Source organism: Sus scrofa, chromosome Y, assembly GCF_054392235.1.
Source record: "Sus scrofa isolate SSC_HxYL_T2T_F1_AM1 chromosome Y, Sscrofa_HxYL_maternal_Yorkshire_Landrace_v2.0, whole genome shotgun sequence".
Lineage (NCBI taxonomy): Eukaryota > Metazoa > Chordata > Mammalia > Artiodactyla > Suidae > Sus > Sus scrofa.
The window spans coordinates 14,542,244-14,549,722 of record NC_139402.1 but is presented as its reverse complement, the minus strand read 5'-3'; the positions used below and the strand labels follow the sequence as shown (position 1 = coordinate 14,549,722).

The following is a 7,479-nucleotide window of genomic DNA, read 5'->3' as shown; positions in this document are numbered from 1 at the left end:
CTATGCAAGGGTAACTCCTTGTATTCTTTGGGTGGTTACACTGTATTTTTGGGCATGGGTGTTTGTACATTTGCTGCTTCCTTCTTTGGTGTGAGCAGGCTATCATGCCAAGGGTGCTGAGTGTATTTGCAGGGAGAAGGCAGCAAGGGATAGTGCTGGTTATTGATGGGATCTTAGCAGCAGCAAGGACTTGCAGGAAGGTGATGCAGGTAACTCCTAGTTTCAAGGTTGAGGGGGTGATAATGAGCTTCATGCACAATGATAAGCTACCTGGAGCATTTGGTAGTGGCAGCAGTAGGGTGTGTGTGTATTCCCAGAGTAGTGAGAGAAAAAACAGGCAGTGTTTGGTCACAATGACCTCAGTGGTGCCCTCGGAGATGATTAGGGCCACAAGTGGTAGCAGGCCATGCCCACCTCTGGAGTCAGAGGTAACCATGGTGGTTTGCCTCACAACTGTAGATGCTGGGAAGAAGCACCCTGTCCCTCTTAGCCCACACAGGAGGTGCTGCACCTGCTGCTCCTAGTTGCAGGGCCTTGGCAAAGGACAGTTTCCAAGCATCTGGGTGCTATCTGGAGCATCTGGCAGTGACAGCTGCAGGGCCAGTATGATCCTAGGGGTGTGAGAGCAACAGTTGTTGGTGCTCAATTGCGGCACCATCTCTGTTTTCTGACCTCTTAGGTGACTGTGGTCACAGGCTGTGACCTGCGGCTTCTGAGAGGAATACTTTGGTTTGACCCTGGTGCCTGTAGAGTACACAAGAGGCACCACATTTCATTTAGCCCCTGCTGTACTAAGCCTGCACCAGAGGTGCCTGGCTGCCTCTAGCCTGCCCAAGATGAATCCAAGGTGCTGTAGCCCAAGCAAGTGGCTTCTTGCCACCCATAGCCTGCATCAGGAACAACCTGACCTCGGAGAGCCTGTGCACATGTGAGCAGGGAGATTTCTTTGGGGCTCACCCCTCCTCCCCTTGCCCTCCCCAACAATAGTGCCTTGCTTTTGTAGACAAAGAGAAGTACTTTCTTTTTTTTATTTTTTTATTTTTTATTTATTTTATTTTCCCACTGTACAGCAAGGGGGTCAGGTTATCCTTACATGTATATATTACAATTACAGTTTTACCCCCACCCGTTGTTCTGTTGCAACATGAGTATCTAGACATAGTTCTCAATGCTATTCAGCAGGATCTCCTTGTAAATCTATTCTAAGTTCTGTCTGATAAGCCCAAGCTCCGGATCCCTCCCCCCCCCTCCCAACAGGCAACCACAAGAAGTACTTTCAACTCCAAGAAATATTGTAACATGACTGCTGGTAGGACTGAAAACAATTTTTCTGAATGTGGCTCCAGAAAGGTGGCGAAACAGAAACATGAAGCTGCCAAGTCAGACAGATTCTGCATCTTCAACGGATTTGTTAACCATGCTAAGGTTTGGCATTAAAGACCAGCATAATTATTTAAGCCTCTCTTTGTGGAAAGCAAGAACGCAACTTATAAGTGTGCAGCAGGAAATATAAAGGGGAGGAAATAAAGGCACACCTAACCCGGAGAGTTTGAGCATTTTAAAACAATAATGATACCCCCTCGTTTTTTGTTTGTTTGTTTGTTTGTTTGTTTGGTAAATGTTTCATTCGAAACTACCACCATGTGCTGATGGTGATGCAATCGCTGATTATGTCATTGGCCTTCATTATTGCAGTTATGGTGCACTTATGGACATGGGTCCTGGGGAAGCTAAACTATGCTGTAGTTTGGAGTATGAAATGTATTTTCTAACTTATGCTTATCTTTTTCTTTTTGTCTTTATAGGGCCATACATTTGGCATATGGAGGATCCCAGGCTAGGGGTCAAACCAGAGCTGTGTCTGCTGGCCTAAAACAGCCATAGCAATGCTGGAACTGAGCAACATCTGCACTTTGATCACAGCTCACGGCAACTCTGCGTCTTTAAAACCCCCTGAGTGAGGCCAGGGTTTGAAGCCACTTCCTCATCAGCACTAGTTCGGTTCGTTCACTTCTTAGCCATGGTGGGAACCCCATGAAATTTATTTATTTATTTTTGTAATGAAGACAATCTTGTCAGGTAAGATCCAAGTTCCCTTTGAAATAACAGAGTATAATGCAGCTGAGAAAATGCTACATAAAGAATATGTATTTTCCCTTTCAAAACTGAACTTCATCTGCCCCTCTTTCCCTACCATCTTAATTTAGGCATCCATTCAATACAACCTAGACTATTTCAGAAATCACTTAACTCCCACTGTCTTTTTCCTTAGTTGCATTTTCTTTTTTGAAACCGTTATCATCAAGGAGGCATGTCAAATATTCCTGTCTAACTACCAAAATTTTCAAATATGGAAAAACCACAAAACAATCTGGCATTGAAAACCACTAAAAAGACAAAAGGACAACTAACAATGGGAGAAAATTGTTTCCGACCATGCAACTAAAAAGGGATTAATCTCTAAAATATACAAACACCTTATACAATTCAACCACAAAAAAGCCAACAACCCAATGGAATAGGGGGCAAAAGACCTGCATAGACATTCCACGAAAGAATATATATACAGATGGTCAGAAAGCACATAAAAAATTCTAAACATCATTGTTTCTTAGGGAAGTGAAAATACAAACTACTATGAGGTACCTTTCTCACCTGTCAGAATGGCCATCCTTAACAAGTCCACACATAAAAAAATGCTGGAGAGGGTGTGGAGAAAAGGAAACTCTCCTACACTGATGAAAGGAATGTCAATTGTTACAACCATTATGGAAACCACCATGGAAATACTTCAGAAAAGTAAGTATAGAACTAGTACCTGACCGACCCAGAAATCCCACTCTTGGGCATACAGCTGGAAAAAAACGTCCCTTGAAAAAGACACAAGCACATGTATGTTCATTGCATCACTGTCCACAAGAGCCAAGACAGGGAAATAACCTAAATGTCCATTGAGAAGATTGGACTAAGATGTGGTGTGTATGTGTTCCATATACACACACATACACACAATGGAACCCCGACTCAGCCATAAAAAAGAACAAAGTAATGCCATTTGCAGCAACATGGCTGGAATTAGAGAAGATCATGCTAAGTGAAGTTACTCAGAAAGAGGAAGGCGAATACAATACGATATCACATATGTGTGGACTGTAACAGATGGCACAAGTGGAACTTTCCACCTGAAGGAAACTCATGAATGTGGACAACAGTGTTTGGGTTGCCAAAGGGGAGGCGGCAGGATTGTGATGGACTGGAAATCGGGGGTTAGAAAAGGTGCAACGTATTGCATGTGGAGTGGGTATGCAATGAGATCATGCTGTAAATCAATGGGAACTACATCTAGTCACTTTTGATGGAGCACAACGGAGGGTTATGTGAAAAAACAGGATGCGTACGTGTATGGGTGTGGGTCTTGGGTGGTTGGGGTGGTGTGTGCCTGGGTCACTTTGCTCAACAGTAGAAACTTGACAGAACATGGGAAACAAGCTATGATAGAAAAAATAAACATCATTTTAGAAAAAGAAACACAGCCCTTAATTGTTTCATAAATGAAGTAATTGCAACTATGAAGATAAACATATATGTTTATTTTTGAAATAAAGGAATTGCAGGAAATTGTTGACATTTGCAAGCATAAATGTTCATCTTCACTATCCTGCAGAATGTATAGACCGTTGATAGGTCAAAATTAGGATGGTGTTCAAATAATGAAGAGGATGGAGGTGTTGGCCTTGAGAGAGAGGCAGCAGAGGTATCAGTGGCCATTGGCAATGGGTACCACGGATGGTTGGTTGGTTGAGGGTTAGACAAAGGGCCCTCTCTTGGTGGTATATTCTGATATCTGGTTGGAAAAGGGGACGGCTTCACCGTCATTCCAAAATAACCACTCGGGAAGGGAGAAATAAGGTGGTACTGAGACATGGAAGTGGTAGTTGTAATGAAATTCACAAGGTGGCCACTTGCTGGAGAGTAGCTGCTTTGTGAGTGCGTATGAAACGTGGTCAACTGATTTAAAGTAGCATGTTGAGCCACAACAGTTTGTCCTGTGGTCTGGCTGATGCTGATGATGTAGAAGAAACGTCACTTCTCACGGGGGTAGTTGTATTAGAAATTCTCTGGCTGGTAGAAGGCCTTCTTACTAAAGGCACATGTAAATTTGTGGAGGTTGAAAATGCATTTTCTCCACGAGTTTCTGCTTCAAAATCAGAATTATGATTATCCACCTTACGCCCTGTTCTAGAGTGCTTCTTGCTGCAACCTTGAAGTAAAGAAGCCGATACTGGAGAAACATTTTTATACGTGACTCTTCTTTTCCTCCTTACCAACAGTTGAGGACAGCCTCATTTAAAGTTTGGATTATGGTAGAACTGCAGCTAAAACCAAGGAGAAATTTATTTAATGGTATTTGAAACAAGGACACGAGGAGACAGAAACCATAATATCTGACTCTTTGCATCATATGGAGTTAATATCATGAGACAATACACGTCCATTGCTAATATTTTCAAAAATGTTCTTAGTGGTCACAGCCAACTATTGCTCTCAAGGAAAAATGTCTGGTATATTTACATTAATAGTATTAGGCTCTGTGGCCTGCATTTTTTGAGGTTCATTGACAAGCCTCAAGGAGGCTAGGACAATGATTTATCATCCCAAATATTTTATGACCAAGCCATCCTCAATTTAAAAATGTTGAGCATGGATGTTCCTGTCGTGGCACAGTGGTTAACGCATCCGCCTTGGAACCATGGGTTTGCGGGTTTGATTCCTGGCCTTGCTCAGTGGGTTAAGGATCTGGTGTTGCCGTGAGCTATGGTGTACTTTGTAGATGTGGCTTGGATCCCACGTTGCTGTGACTCTGGCGTAGGACGGGGGCTATAGCTCCAATTCAACCCCTGGCCTGGGAACCACCATATGCCATGGGAGTGGCTCAGGAAATGGCAAAAAGACAAAAAATAATCATCATAATAAAAATGGAACAGTACTTCATCCCACTTTCAAGGTCTACTTTGACCCTATATGGATGAACATATTTGCACATGTCCAAAGAAAATCTTATACACTCCCTCTATAAGTAGTAACTGGAAATTTCTTAATGCCATGATCCAAGCACAGACTTCATTTTCTTCTGCCAGAAAGTCATCTAGTGAGGCACATCTTTGAAAATTCCTTTGCAACTTATTAAATGCATAGGGGTTAAGCTGTCAAACTCAGCTTTTCATACTCTCAGTTTCAAATATTCTGAAGGGAGACTTTCTCTCCAGAACTTCTTTCTTGACACGTTCTTCATTAATCACTATCAAGGTTCCATTTGCTTCCCACCAAGTGGACTTAAAGTGATCACTTTCAGCAGTTTTCCAAAGTTTTCTGGGAAAGGGCAGAGGAAGAAAATCATCGTCTTCATCTGGTTCAGAGGCACACAATGTGCGACATGGCTTTTTTATCAGGGAGCCTTCAGACAAAGCCCGAAAAGCCTTTTCTTCAATCTGAGACCTCAAGTCCAAGTCCCCAGTGATTGAGTTATCACACCATGGAGATGTAATGGAGGATTCTGAACCAGTTGGTGCATCTTTAGGAGACACAGGTTGAATTTCTGAAGGAGCATGTGCCATCTCAGATTAGTTTCTCTGCAGCTACTCTTCTCAACAGCATGCCTTTTGAACTCTGCAATTTTAAATGCTGCTTTGGTAAGCCTACAGAGATAAAATCGCCCATGCATCACAATGGTTGCTAAGCTAAGTAGCTGTCAGATGACAGGTCTCCTAGCAATCTGAGCATAACCTTCAGTCAGTGCTTACTTTCCTATGAAATTGGTCCAGTTAACGTAAAATATGAGCTCCTTACTTAAACAGTAACCCCCCCTAACAAAAGTGAGGTCAGCAAAATCCCATTCCAATGGAATCTTTTTAATAAATAAGAAAACACATCACATAAATAAATCCATTTCATCACAGAAGTAAACATAAATTCCCTATTATAAACATACACATTTGGTGCCTGTTATTAAGGCCTGGAAAATGGGACCAAAAAAACCAGTAAAGTGAAACATATGGTATGTATCACTTCCCAGTTTATAACTAGAATCTATGCCGCATCTGTATTCAGAAAAATCTTAGCCAGGATTTCCCTGGCAGCTAGCTTGTTAAGAATCTGTTGTTGTCACCGCTGTGATCTGGGTTCAATCCCTGGCCTGGGAAATTCTGCATGCCCCAGGTGCAGTCCATAAAATAAAAATTAAAAAAAAGAAATAAAGGAAACAAACACACACACACAAAAACACAACCTTTATCACTAAGCAAGACACGGAAGATCCCTGGGCACCAAGCAAAATATCTATAGCCATGGAGATATAGAAAGAGGGATAAATGCTGTGGTTAGGAGAGGAAATTTTGGGAAGCACCATCCAAAGGGATATGAGATTTCCTTGTGGATTGAGGCCAATATTTCACAACTGGAGAAGTGATGGGTGTACAACATTCTGAAGATAATATATGCCATTGCATTGAATACATTAAAATTCATACACAATGTTTTCACATTGTTAAAAACTGACAGTGATTTGCTATCACTAATTTTAGCACATAGAGTTTTCTGTGTATCCTACGTAAGTAGTCTGTGTGTTAAACAATATTCCTAATATTTTCTCCTTTGGATGGCTGAGAGAGGAATTCACAAGGCCAATTGGTATTCACTAGGGCATCAGAAAGTGAGGGGCTGAGCTCTAGATGGCATCAGCCTTAACTGCAAGGAGGTGTTAGGCTTACAAAGCACCTGTGGTGGGAATCCGTGGATGAAGTCCATGCTGGGAACCGGTTGCAGGGACAATGAAGAAGGAGGGGAAGGTCAAAGGAAGTGTAACGGCTCGAGTCCCATGATGTAGAGCAGTTACTCCCTGTAAGAGGTTAAGCTCTGCAGGCAGTTGTTTCCCACAGGTCATTGTTTCTTGCTGCCCAACTTGAGCATCCACATACTGGGAGGGGGTGTCCACAGCAAGTCTCTCAGGTGAACTGCAGCGGTTGGGGTGTATGGGGGTCTGTCTCCATCCTCCTGGAAACCTGTCATTCAAGCCTTCCATTATATGGGATAGGGGTGACCATCTACTCTTCTCTATCTGCTTCCTGCTGGCCTGGGGTGACAAGTACTGGGTGGATGGACATGGTACAGGCTACCATAGAGTTTGGGAAGTAAAGAAAAATGAGTTTAAATAGGAGTTTAGGATGTAGGTTGATACCAGTATTGTTGAAGGAGGACTTCCATTTTATCTGAGGAGGTTTTAACACTTGGTGTGGTATTAACCCATAAATCACAGGAGCTATTGGTCATAACACATGTTGTCTCCTTTCTGTTGCTGTATGAGGAGACCTTGAAAGTGTAAGGTTGCCGCTGCCAGCTGATGATGCTTTGAGAAGCGTCGGTCGCATCATGTCTGACAGGGCACATAAACCCTAAGATCTTAGCCAGGCAAGGTTTGCCTAA

General features: G+C 42.6%; 1 pseudogene; it reads right to left on the bottom strand.

Annotated features, from left to right (window-relative positions):
- Positions 1-3,588: 3,588 nt before the first annotated feature.
- LOC146394386 (heat shock transcription factor, Y-linked-like) lies at positions 3,589-5,615 on the bottom strand (annotated as a pseudogene).
- Between the last annotated feature and the right edge of the window lie 1,864 nt (positions 5,616-7,479).